This window comes from Giraffa tippelskirchi, chromosome 3 (assembly GCF_054371585.1).
Source record: "Giraffa tippelskirchi isolate mGirTip1 chromosome 3, T2T-mGirTip1v1.2.pri, whole genome shotgun sequence".
NCBI lineage: Eukaryota > Metazoa > Chordata > Mammalia > Artiodactyla > Giraffidae > Giraffa > Giraffa tippelskirchi.
This window is the reverse complement of record NC_137277.1, coordinates 90,317,434-90,330,586: the sequence shown is the minus strand read 5'-3', so window position 1 is coordinate 90,330,586 and position 13,153 is coordinate 90,317,434. Positions and strand designations below refer to the sequence as shown.

The window sequence follows — 13,153 nt, the reverse complement described above, 5'->3', positions numbered from 1 at the left end:
CCATTTAAAATCATTATAAAATATTGCACTGTAGTCTCTGTGCTGTACAACATACCTATGGAGCTTATTTATTTTATACATAGTATTTGTACCTATAATCCCATACCCGTTTTGCTCCTCCTGATTTTTCTCTCCCCATTGGCAACCACTAGTTTGTTCTGTATATCTGTGAGTCAATTTTTGTTTTGTTCAGTTCAGTTCAGTCGCTCAGTCGTGTCTGACTCTTTGCGACCTTATGAATTGCAGCACACCAGGCCTCTCTGTCGATCACCAACTCCCGGAGTCTACCCAAACCCATGTCCGTTGAGTCAGTGATGCCATCCAACCATATCATCCTCTGTCGTCCCCTTCTCCTCCTGCCCCCAATCCTACCCAGCATTAGGGTCTTATCCAATGAGTCAATTCTTCGCATGAGGTGGCCAAAGTATTGGAGTTTCAGCTTCAACATCAGTCCTTCCAATGAACACCCAGGATTGACCTCCTTTAGGATGGATTGATTGGATCTCCTTGCAGTCCAAGGGACTCTCAAGAGTCTTCTCCAACACCACAGTTCAAAAGCATCAATTCTGCGGTGCTCAGCTTTCTTCACTGTCCAACTGTCACATCCATACATGACCACTGGAAAAACCATAGCCTTGACTAGACGGACTTTTGTTGGCCAAGTAATGTCTCTGCTTTTAAATATGCTATCTAGGTTGGCCATAACCTCCCTTCCAAGGAGTAAGCGTCTTTTAATTTCATGGCTGCAATCTCCATCTGCAGTGATTTTGGAGCCCAGAAGAATAAAGTCTGACACTGTTTCCACTGTTTCCCCATCTATTTCCCATGGAGTGATGGGACCAGATGCCATGATCTTAGTTTTCTGAACGTTGAGCTTTAAGCCAACTTTTTCACTCTCCTCTTTCACCTTCATCAAGAGGCTCTTTAGTTCTTCTTCACTTTCTACCATAAGGGTGGTGTCATCCGCATATCTGAGGTTATTGATATTTCTCCCAGCAATCTTGATTCCAGCTTGTTTCTTCCAGCCCAGCGTTTCTCATGATGTACTCTGCATAGAAGTTAAATAAGCAGGGTGACAATATACAGCCTTGACGCACTCCTTTTCCTATTTGGAACCAGTCTATTGTTCCCTGTCCAGTTCTAACTGTTGCTTCCTGACCTGCATACAGGTTTCTCAAGAGGCAGGTCAGGTGGTCTGGTATTTCCATCTCTTTCAAAATTTTCCACCGTTTATTGTGATCCACACAGTCAAAGGCTTTGGCATAGTCAAGAAAGCAGAAATAGATGTTTTTCTGGAACTCCCTTGCTTTTTTGATGATCCAGCGGATGTTGGCAATTTGATCTCTGGTTCCTCTGCCTTTTCTAAAATCAGCTAGAACATCTGGAAGTTCACGGTTCACATATTGCTGAAGCCTGGCTTGGAGAATTTTGAGCATTACTTTACTAACATGTGAGCTGAGTGCAATTGTGCGGTAGTTTGAGCATTCTTTGCCATTGCCTTTCTTTGGGATTGGAACGAAAACTGACCTTTTCCAGTCCTGTGGCCACTGCTGAGTTTTCCAGATTTGCTGGCATATCGAGTGCAGCACTTTCACAGCATCCTCTTTCAGGATCTGAAATAGCTCAACTGGAATTCCATCACCTCCACTAGCTTTGTTCATAGTGATGCTTTCTAAGGCCCACTTGACTTCACATTCCAGGATGTCTGGCTCTAGGTGAGTGATCACACCATCGTGATTATCTGGGTCATGAAGATCTTTTTTGTACAGTTCTTCTGTGTATTCTTGCCACCTCTTCTTAATATCTTCTGCTTCTGGTAGGTCCATACCATTTCTGTCCTTTATTGAGCCTATCTTTACATGAAATGTTCCTTTGGTATCTCTAATTTTCTTGAAGAGATCTCTAGTCTTTCCCAATCTGTTGTTTTCCTCTGTTTCTTTGCATTGATCGCTGAGGAAGCCTTTCTTATCTCTCCTTGCTATTCTTTGGAACTCTGCATTGAGATGGGAATATCTTTCCTTTTCTCCTTTGCTTTTCACTTCTCTTCTCTTCCTAGCTATCTGTATGGCCTCCTCAGACAGCCATTTTGCTTTTTTGCATTTCTTTTCCATGGGGATTGTCTTGATCCCTGTCTCCTGTACAATGTCACGAACCTCTGTCTGTAGTTCATCAGGCACTCTGTCTATCAGATCTAGTCCTTTAAATCTATTTGTCACTTCTACTGTATACTCATAAGGGATTTGATCTAGGTCATACCTGAATGGTCTAGTGGTTTTCCCTACTTTCTTCAATTTAAGTCTGAATTTGGCAATAAGCAGTTCATGATCCGAGCCACAGTCTGCTCCCAGTCTTGTGTTTGCTGACTGTATAGAGCTTCTCCATCTTTGGCTGCAAAGAATATAATCAATCTGACTTTGGTGTTGACCATCTGGTGATGTCCACATGTAGAGTCTTCTCTTGTGTTGTTGGAAGAGGGTGTTTGCTATGACCAGTGCGTTCTCTTCGCAAAACTCTATTAGCCTTTGCCCTGCTTCATTCTGTACTCCAAGGCCAAATTTGCGTTACGCCGGGTGTTTCTTGACTTCCTACTTTTGCATTCCAGTCCCCTATAATGAAAAGAACATCTTTTTTGGGTGTTAGTTTTAGAAGGTCTTGTAGGTCTTCATAGAACCGTTCAACTTCAGCTTCTTCGGTGTTACTGGTCGGGGCATAGACTTGGATTACTGTGATATTGAATGGTTTGCCTTGGAAATGAACAGAGATCATTCTATCGTTTTTGAGATTGCATCCAAATTGCATCCAAAGACTGTTTTGTTATATTCATTCATTTGTTTTATTCTTTAGATTTCATATACAAGTAATAACATACAGTGTTTGTCTTTCTCTGTCTGATATATCTCACTAAGCATAATACTCTCCAGATCCATCCATGTTATTGCAAATGCCATATGTCACAAATGGCAAATTTTCATTCTTTTTCATGACTGAGTAATATTCCACTTATCCATTCATCTATAGATGGACACTTAGGCTGCCTCCATATCTTATCTATTATAATAAATAAAGCTGCTATGAACATGCATCTTTTCAAATTAGTGTTTTGTTTTCTTTGGATATACACCCAAAAATGGAATTGCTGAATCATATGTTAGTTCTAGTTTTAGTTTTCTGAGGAACTTCCATGTCGTTTTCCATAGTGGTTGCACCTAGTTATCATCCCACCAATGTTATATTAGGGTTCCCTTTTCTCTGCATCCTCGCCAACATTTGTAATTTGTACACTTTTTGATGGTAGCCATTCTGACAGCTGTGAGGTGATATCTCATTGTGGTTTTGATTTGAATTTCTCTGACTAGCAATGTTGAGCAACTTTACATGTACCTGTTTGCCATCCATATATCTCCTTTGGAAAAATGTCTATTCTAATCTTTTGTCCATTTTTAATTGCTTCTTTTAAATATTTAATTGTATGAGCTCTTCATATATATTTTGGATATTAACTCCTTGTCAGTCATGTCACTTGGAAATATTTTCTCTCATTCAGTAGACTGACTTTTCATTTTGTTGATGGTTTTCTTTGCTCTGCAAAAGCTCTTAAGATTAACTAGGTCCCATTTGTTTGTTTTTGCTTTTGTTTCCTTCACCTTAAAGACAGATCCAAATATTACTCTTTATGTCAAAGATTGTTTTATGTATTCTTCTCAGAGTTTTATGGTTTCTGGTCTTACATTTGGGTCTTTAATCCATTTTGAGTTTATTTATGTATATGATGTGAGAAAATACTCTAACTTATTCTTTTACATGTAGCTGTCCAGTTTTCCCAGCAGCGCTTACTGAAAAGCCTGTCTTTTCCCCATTGTAAATTCTTGCTTCCTTTGTTGTAGCTTCCTTTGTTGTAGATTAATTGATCTAAACTGTGTGGGTTTATTTCTGGGTCTTTATTCTGTCCCTTTGATATATACATCTGTTTTTGTGCCAATACTATACTGTTTCAGTTACTATAGCTTTGAAGTATAGACTGAAGTCAGGGAGTGTGATCCTCCAGTTTTGTTCTTTTTCTCAACATTTCTTTGGGTATTTCGGGACTTTTGTGGTTCTATATAAATTTTAGGATGATTTGTTCTAGTTATGTGAAAAATGCCCTGGGCATTTTGATAGATATTTAGTTAAATCTTTGGATTTGGTTAGTATGAACATTTGACAATATTAATTCTTCCAATCTGTGAACATGAAATATCTTTCAATTTTTTTGTATCATCTTCAACTTGTCCCTAATGATTTTATAGTTTTCAGAACATAGGCCTTTCACTTCCTTAGTTAAGTTTATTTCTAGGTATCTTATTATATTTTGGCTAAGTTGCTTCAGTCGTGTCTGACTCTGTGCGATCCCATAGACGGCAGCCCACCAAGCTCCGCCGTCCCTGGGATTCTCCAGGCAAGAATACTGGAGTGGGTTGCCATTTCCTTCTCCAGTGCATGAAAGGGAAAAGTGGAAGTGAAGTCGCTCAGTCGTGTCCGACTCTTAGCGACCCCATGGACTGTAGCCTACCAGGCTTCTCTGTCCATGGGATTTTCCAGGCAAGAGTACTGGAGTGGGGTGCCATTGCCTTCTCCGTATTATATTTCATGTGATTTTAAACTGGACTATTTTCTTGCTTTCTCTGAAAGTTCATTATTAGTGTATAGAAAAACAACAGACTTCTGTATGTAAGGATTGTATCCTGCAATTGTACTGAATGCATTTATTAGTTCTTACAGTTTTTGTTAGGTTTTCATATATATAGTATCATGTCATCTTCAAATAGTGACAGTGTTACTTCTTTCTTTCCAATTTGGATGCCTTTTAGTTTTTTCTTGCCTAATTGCTCTTATATTGAATAAAAGTGACAAGAGTAGACATCCTTTCCTTGTTCCTGATCTTAGAAAAAATGTTTTCAGTTTTTCGCCATTGAGTATGATGTGGTTTGTCTTTTTTGGTCTTTATTATGTTGAGGTACATTCCCACTATACCCACTTTGTTGAGAGTTTTTATCATTAATAGATGTTGAACTTTGTCAAATACTTTTTCTGCAACAATTGATATGATCATATGATTTTAACTGTTTGTTAATATGACATGTCACATTGACTAACTTGTGGAGCTTGAACCTCCCTTGTATCCTTGGGATAAATCCAACTTAATAATAGTGTATGATACTTTTAATGTATTGTTGAATTCAGTTTGCTTAATATTTCTTTGAGGACTTTTGCATCTCTCTTCACCAGGAATGTTGAACTGATTTTGGTATCAGGGTTTCATAAAAATGAGTTTGAGAAAAATAGATATTATTTCTTTTATAAATGTTTGGTACAATTCCCCTGTGAAGCTGTCTGATCCTGGACTTGTGTTTGCTGGGAGGTATTTTTTAATTACAAATTCAGGGTCACTACTATTGATTAATCTGTTTAGATTGTCTGTTTCTTCCTGATTACAATCATCTTGGAAGATTGTATAGTTCTAGATATTTACCCATCTTATCTCCATTATATTGACTTGTTTCTTTTTCAGTTTACTTGGATCCTGTGTTTTTATTGATGACCCGTATCAATTTTATCTTTAAAAAAAACCAGCTCTTGGTTTCACTGATCTTTTTTTTTTGGCCTCTATATTATTTTTTTGTTTCTATGTTATTCTCTCTCTGAAACTGTTTTTTGTTTGTTTTTTTTTTCCTGGTGACTTTGGGCTTTGTTTATTCTTTTACAGACTACTTTAGAAGTTATATTAGGTTGTGTATTTCTAATTTTTCTTGTTTCTTGAGGTATGCCTATAATACTCTAAACTTCCCTCTTAGAACTGTTTTTGCTGCATCCCATAGATTTTGTAAAGTTGTGTTTTTATTTTTAGTTGTCTTAAGGTATTTTCTGATTTCCTTTTAAATTTCTTCATGTACTCATTAGTTGGTCTGGAGTTTTGTTTTCATTTTTTGGAGTGTAGTTTATTTACAATTTTGTGTTAGTTTCAGATGTATAGCAAAGTGAATCAGTTACACATATACATGTATCCACTCTTTTTTTTTTTAAAGATTCTTTTCCCCTATAAGCCATTAGAGAGTATTGAGTAGAGTTCCCTGTGCTATACAGTAGGTCCTTATTACTTATCTAATTTAGTAGCATGTAGTTTAGTCTTGAGGTGTTTGTGATTTTCCCATTTTTCTTCCTGTAATTTATTCCTAGTTCCATATCATTGTGATCAGGAAAAAGATGGTGGATAGGATTTCTATCCTCTTAAATTTATTGAGACTGGTTTTGTAGCATAGGATGTGATATATCCTGGACAACATTGCAAATGCACTTAAAAAGAATGTGTATTCTGCTGTTTTTGGATATAATGCCCTATAAATATCTACGGAGTCCAGCTAGTCTAATGTGTCATTTTAAACTACTGTTTTTGCCTCCTATCCAGGCTGCCTCATAACATTGAGCAGAGTGCCATACGCTACACAGTCGGGCCTTTATGGTTATCCATTTTAAATGTGCTATACAGTTGGTCCTTTTTGGTTATCAATTTTAAATATAGCAGTGTGTTCAGTTCAGTTGCTCAGTCGTGTGTGACTCTTTGCGACCCCATGAATCACAGCACAGCAAGCCTACCTGTCCATCACCAACTCCCAGAGTTTACCCGAACTCATGTCCATCGAGTCGGTGATGCCATCCAGCCATCTCATCCTCTGTTGTCCCCTTCTCCTCCCGCCCCCAATCCTTCCCAGCATCACGGTCTTTTCCAATGAGTCAACTCTTCGCAAGAGGTGGCCAAAGTATTGGAGTTTCAGCTTCAACATCAGTCCTTCCAATGAACACCCAGGACTGATCTCCTTTAGGATGGACTGGTTGGATCTCCGTGCAGTCCAAGGGACTCTTTCTCAAGAGACAGGTCAGACGGTCCAAGAGTCTCCAACACCACAGTTCAAAAGCATCAATTCTGCGGCGCTCAGCTTTCTTCACAGACCAACTCTCACATCCATACATGACTACTGGAAAAAACATATCCTTGACTAGACGGAACTTTGTTGGAAAGTAACGTCTCTGCTTTTTAATATGCTGTCTAGGTTGGTCATAACTTCCCTTCCAAGGAGTAAGCGTCTTTTAATTTCATGGCTGCAATCACCATCTGCAGTGATTTTGGAGCCCCAAACAATAAAGTCAGCCACTGATTCCACTGTTTCCCCATCTATTTGCCATGAAGTGATGGGACCAGATGCCATGATCTTAGTTTTCTGAACGTTGAGCTTTAAGCCAACTTTTTCACTCTCCTCTTTCACTTTCATCAAGAGGCTCTTTAGTTTCTCTTCACTTTCTGCCATAAGGGTGGTGTCATCTGCATATCTGAGGTTATTGCTATTTCTCCCAGCAATCTTGATTCCAGCTTGTGCTTCTTCCAGCCCAGCGTTTCTCATGATGTACTCTGCATAGAAGTTAAATAAGCAGGGTGACAATATACAGCCTTGACATACTCCTTTTCCTATTTGGAACCAGTCTGTTGTTCCATGTCCTATTCTAACTGTTGCTTCCTGACCTGCATACAGGTTTCTCAAGAGGTACGTCAGGTGGTCTGGTATTCCCATCTCTTTCAAAACTTTCCACCGTTTATTGTTATCCACACAGTCAAAGGCTTTGGCATAGTCAAGAAAGCAGAAATAGATGTTTTTCTGGAACTCTCTTGCTTTTTTGATGATCCAGCGGATGTTGGCAATTTGATCTCTGGTTCCTCTGCCTTTTCTAAAACCAGCTTGAACATCTGGAAGTTCACGGTTCACATATTGCTGAAGCCTGGCTTGGAGAATTTTGAGCATTACTTTACTAGCATGTGAAATGAGTGCAATTGGGCGGTAGTTTGAGCATTCTTTGACATTGCCTTTCTTTGGGATTGGGATGAAAACTGACTTTTCTAGTCCTTTAGCCACTGCTGAGTTTTCCAAATTTGCTGGCATATCGAGTACAACACTTTCACAGCATCCTCTTTCAGGATCTGAAATAGCTCAACTGGAATTCCATCACCTCCAGTAGCTTTGTTCATAGTGATGCTTTCTAAGGCCCACTTGACTTCACATTCCAGGATGTCTGGCTCTAGGTGAGTGATTGCACCATCGTGATTATCTGGGTCATGAAGATCTTTTTTGTACAGTTCTTCTGTGTATTCTTGCCACCTCTTCTTAATATCTTCTGCTTCTGTTAGGTCCATACCATTTCTGTCCTTTATTGAGCCCATCTTTGTATGAAATGTTCCCTTGGTATCTCTAATTTTCTTGAAGAGATCTCTAGTCTTTCCCGTTCTGTTGTTTTCCTCTATTTCTTTGTAGTGATCACTGAGGAAGGCTTTCTCATCACTCCTTGCTGTTCTTTGGAACTCTGCATTCAAATGGGAATATCTTTCCTTTTCCCCTTTGCTTTTCGGTTCTCTTCCTTTCACAGCTATTTGTAAGTCCTCCTCAGACAGCCATTTTGCTTTTTTGCATTTCTTTTCCATGGGGATGGTCTTGATCTCTGTCTCCTCTACAATGTCGCGAACCTCCATCCATAGTTCATCAGGCATTTTGTCTATCAGATCTCGTCCCTTAAATCTGTTCTCACTTCCACTGTATAATCATGAGGGATTTGATTTACGTCAAACCTGAATGGTCTAGTGGTTTTCCCTACTTTCTTCAATTTAAGTCTGAATTTGGCAATAAGTAGTTCATGATCTGAGCCACAGCCAACTCCCAGTCTTGTGTTTGCTGACTGTATAGAGTTTCTCCATCTTTGGCTGCAAAGCAGTGTGTAGAGGCAACCATAAGTTTGTTCTCTAAGTCAGTGAGTTTCGGAAAGAATGGATACATGCATATGTATGGCTGAGCCCCTTCACTGTTCACGAGAAACTATCACAGCATTGTTAGTCAGCTATACCTCAATACAAAATTAAATGTTAAAAAAATTTTAAAGAAAAAACTTGTTTTTTATTGTTTTTCTGTTTGGTTGATCTATCCATTGATGTAATTGGGGTATTAAAATCCTCTCCAATTATTGCATTATTGTCAATTTCTCCCTTTATGTCTGTTAATATTTGCTCTATATATTTAGGTGCTCCTGCAACAGGTGTTAACAAACGTTTCATCCCCTTCTTGTATTGATCTTTTTATTATTATATAATGTCCTTCTGTTTTTGTCTTTTGTTTTAGACTGTGTCTTATTTAATTATTTTAGTTGTGTAGACTGTTTTAAAGTCTACTTTATCTGGTATGACTAGTGCTACTGTGACTTTGTCATTTCAATTTGCATGAAATATGTTTTTCCATCTCATCATTTTTTGTATGCCTTTAGCTCTGAAGTGAGTCTCTTGTAAGCAGCATATCTTATCTTTTAATGTGCCATTTTAATTGGAGCAGTTAGTCAACTGACATTTAAAAATGATTATTGATAGATATGTACTTACTGCCATTTTGTTAATTGTTTTGCAGTTGTTTTATAGTTCTTCCTTGTTCTGTTTTTCTTTTAGGTTCTTCCTTTTATGGTTTGATGATTTTCTTTAATGGTATGCTTGTGTTCCTTTCATTTTCGGTTGTGTGTATCTGCTGTAGGTTTTTGATTTGTGATTATTATGGGGCTCATATATGTTGATCAGTACCTATTATCTACTTGTTTTAAAATCATTTAACTTCAAACACCTTCTAAATGATCTATGTTTTTTTTTTACTCCCCTCCCCCATGTTTTGTATTTTTGATCCCGTATTTTGTATCTTCATGTTTATCTTTTAACTGTTTGTAGTTACAGTTGATTTTACAGTTGTCTTTCCGTCTTTGTACCAGCTTATTACAGTGGTTGATCCACAGCCTTTACCATGTATTTGTCTTTACTTAGTAGGATTTTTCCTTTCCTATAGATTCTAACTTCTTGTTGTAGCCTTTTCTTTTTTACTTATAGAAGACCCTTTAACATTTCTTTTAGGGTCGGTTTAGTACTGAAGAACTGTATCTCTTTTGAATGATAATCTTGCTGAGATTATCCCTTTCCACACTTTAAACATGTCATGCCATTCCCTTCTGGCCTGTAGTGTTTCTGCAGAAAAATCTCTCTTATGAGGATTGCCTTATGAGGGTTGCCTTGTGTGTGACTCCTTGCTTTTCTCTTGCTGTCTTTAGAATTCTCTCATTAACTTTTGCCATTTTAATTTTGATGCCTAGGTGTGAATCTTTTGGGGTTCATCTTGTTTGGGACTCTGTTCTTCCTGTACCTGGATGTGTTTCCTTCTTCAGATTCAGGAACTTTTCAACCATAATTTCACTAAATACATTTTCAAACCCTTTTGCTGTCTATTCTCCTTCTGGAACCCTTATAATGCAAATGTTGATACACATGATGTTGTCCCAAATGTTCCTTAAACTGTTTTAATTTCAAAAATTTGTTTTCTTTTTGTTATCCTAATTGAGTGATTTCCATTATTCTATTTTCCAGATCAGGTGTTCTGTATCAGTTGGTTTGCTGTTAATTCCTTCTAGTGTGTTTTCATTTATCATATTCTTTAGTTCTGATTGGTTCTTTTTTACTTTCTAGTCCCTTGTTAGGAGAAGGAAATGGCAACCCACTCCAGTATTCTTGCCTGGAGAATCCTGTGGACAGAGGAGCCTGGTGGGCTGCTGTCCATGGGGTCGCACAGAGTTGGACACGACTGAAGCGACTTAGCATGCATGCATGCATTGGAGAAGGAAATGGCAACCCACTCCAGTATTCTTGCCTGGAGAATCCCAGGGACAGGGGAGCCTGGTTGGCTGCTGTCTATGGGGTCACACAGAGTTGGATACGACTGAAGTGACTTAGCAACAGCAGCAGCAGTCCCTTGTTCTAGTTCACACTATGTTCATCTGTTATTTTCCCTAATCCAGTTAACATTATTACTAATTCTCTGAACTGGTTAATTTTTCAGGGTTTTTTTCCCTTTCTTGTTCTTTTATTTGAAACAAATTTCTCTGTCTTCTCATTTTGCTTATCTTTGTCTCTATGAAATTAGATGAGTTACCTGTCCTGGTCCTGAATGGGGTGTCCTTGTGTGGGAGCACCCTTGTGCTGTCTGCATGTGCCTGGTGGCTTTGGTGGCTGAGCTGTGTCTGAAGTGAGCTCGAGTCACACTTCTCCTCTGGGTAGGCTGGCAGCTATCACTATTGCTAGGAGGTGGAGCTGGAGATGACAGAGATGGGGGAGGGGTAGAGCAAGAGCCAGGTGTGAGAGGGGGACTTCTCAGCTTAGTAGCCAACAGCATCTTGTCAAGGGATAGGAGTGCATCCAAAGTTGCTACACCAGAAGCCCCGAGGGTCAAGTCAGAGCTGGTTCTGTTCCCTCAGTGTGTGCCCTCCCCCTCCCAGCGTTGGCACCTTTGCCCCATAAGGGAGCACTGCTGGAGCAGGTGCCCTGTGCAGGCCAGGGTGTGAGCTGGCATGGTCCAGGCATGCCAATAAGAGCTCCAGACTGCTGCCTCTGCAGGTGCCGCTAATGGTCACCCTCTCCCTGTTCAGGTGCAGTGCTGGGTCCAGGTTGGTGCCATCCTCCATGGCAAAGCACTCCAGCAGCAGCACCAGCCTTTGCTCTAGTGGGAAGCTGTGCTGTGGAGCAAGAGGGGCCACAGCGTGTGCTGGAGTGAGCCCACCTCTGGCCAGAGCACTGACGTTTCACCCCTGTGAACACCAGGGTGGATGCCTTGTCAGGTCTGAGCCGACTCTGTTCCTGAGACCTGGGCACTCACCTTGGCTGCCGTAGCCTTTGCCTCAGTATGGAGCTGCCCTGCAGAGCAATGGGAACCATAGTGGGTGCTCAGCTTGGCCTGGGCCTGCACGAGGGCAGTTACAGAAAACCAGGCAAAGTCTTGGGTCCTTACAATCTGCTTCCTCTGCCTCGTTGAGGGAGTAAGAGTGTGTGCGCATTTCTTAAGAGTGGTCTAGGTTTCTGACAGCCCCACTGTCAGTCTCATTGACTTTCAAACCTGCTGAGAGACTTTTCCTTCCAGTGTTGGACCCCAGGGATGGAGCGCCTGATTGATACATGGTTCCAACTCCTCACTCCCCAGGGAGGGTGTAATCCCCCTCCTCTTCTGTGTCCGCTTCCAGGGGCACAGGTCCTGACCTGATTGCTGCTCCTCCCTTCCTGATCCCAATTCTGTGTGTATCTTTCTTACAGGCTTTCGGATGTTTAATACTCATTCTGCCAGTCACCAGTTTGTTTCCAGTGAGAATTGCTCCACGTTTTTGATGTCTTCATGGGGAGAGGTGAGCTCCATGTCCTCCTACTCCACCATCTTGATCTCCTCCTCTTATAGACTCATTAGTTTACTGAACATTCTACCTAAACAATAAGCTGGTTTCTTCTGTGATAAATTACAAATCTTGGTTTCTCAAGCCAGTATTCTACATAAGCGATAAATACACTACAGGAATCGTTATTCTGTTAATGACCTTTCTCCATTCTGTAACAAATTCAAATAATAGCATAAGATTGTAATTTTTAATAATATTCCTTGCCCTTTGAGTTATGAGCTAAATTATACAGGTTCAATAAACCCCTTCAGCTAATGATGCTCATTTTGTAGGCTGTAATTCATGTAGGGGAAGTTTTATGTACCTTTCTTCAAGCATCCTTTGGCTTGGCATAGATGCACAGTACCTGATAAGCTAATTGTGCAAATTTTTCTTCTGTTCTTAGGTGCCCAAACTAGCCATGGTTAGGTTTGTTGAGTAAGGTGTAAGAAGACAAGTAAAGAAGCATCACTGTTATTGGACCATGTTTTTTCTCTGTGGCAAAAAAGCATTGAGACAATCACTGAGACATTTTGGAAACAGGTACTTTTTGCTATTTTTTATGGCTTGTCTATTCCAGTGGAGTGCCAGTTCCTTTTTTGTGATGTTTTGGATGTTAACTGATACTGTATCTAGGGTCCCTGAGGGAGTCAGTCACGTAGTCATATTTTAAACATATGCCTTTACAGTTTCCACTCTTTATATGCATTAAACAGTTTACTCATCCTTGGTAGTACACATTCTAAATACCTAACTCCAGGAAGCATTTTATCCACTAAAAAGGAATACTTTTATTATCAAACCTCATTACTTAAAATTTTAGTTCATGCCAATATGCAATGGAAATTGTCACTTGAAA

General features: G+C 39.6%; 1 long non-coding RNA gene across 1 annotated transcript in view; it reads left to right on the top strand.

Moving 5' to 3' along the window:
* The window catches only part of LOC145542878 (uncharacterized), a 103,700-nt gene that overhangs the window by 86,927 nt on the left and 3,620 nt on the right, over positions 1-13,153 (top strand). The window contains exons 5-6 of the long non-coding RNA XR_014080207.1: positions 12,179-12,267; positions 12,701-12,837. This is a non-coding gene — a long non-coding RNA (uncharacterized LOC145542878). The remainder of the gene's footprint in view (positions 1-12,178; positions 12,268-12,700; positions 12,838-13,153) is intronic.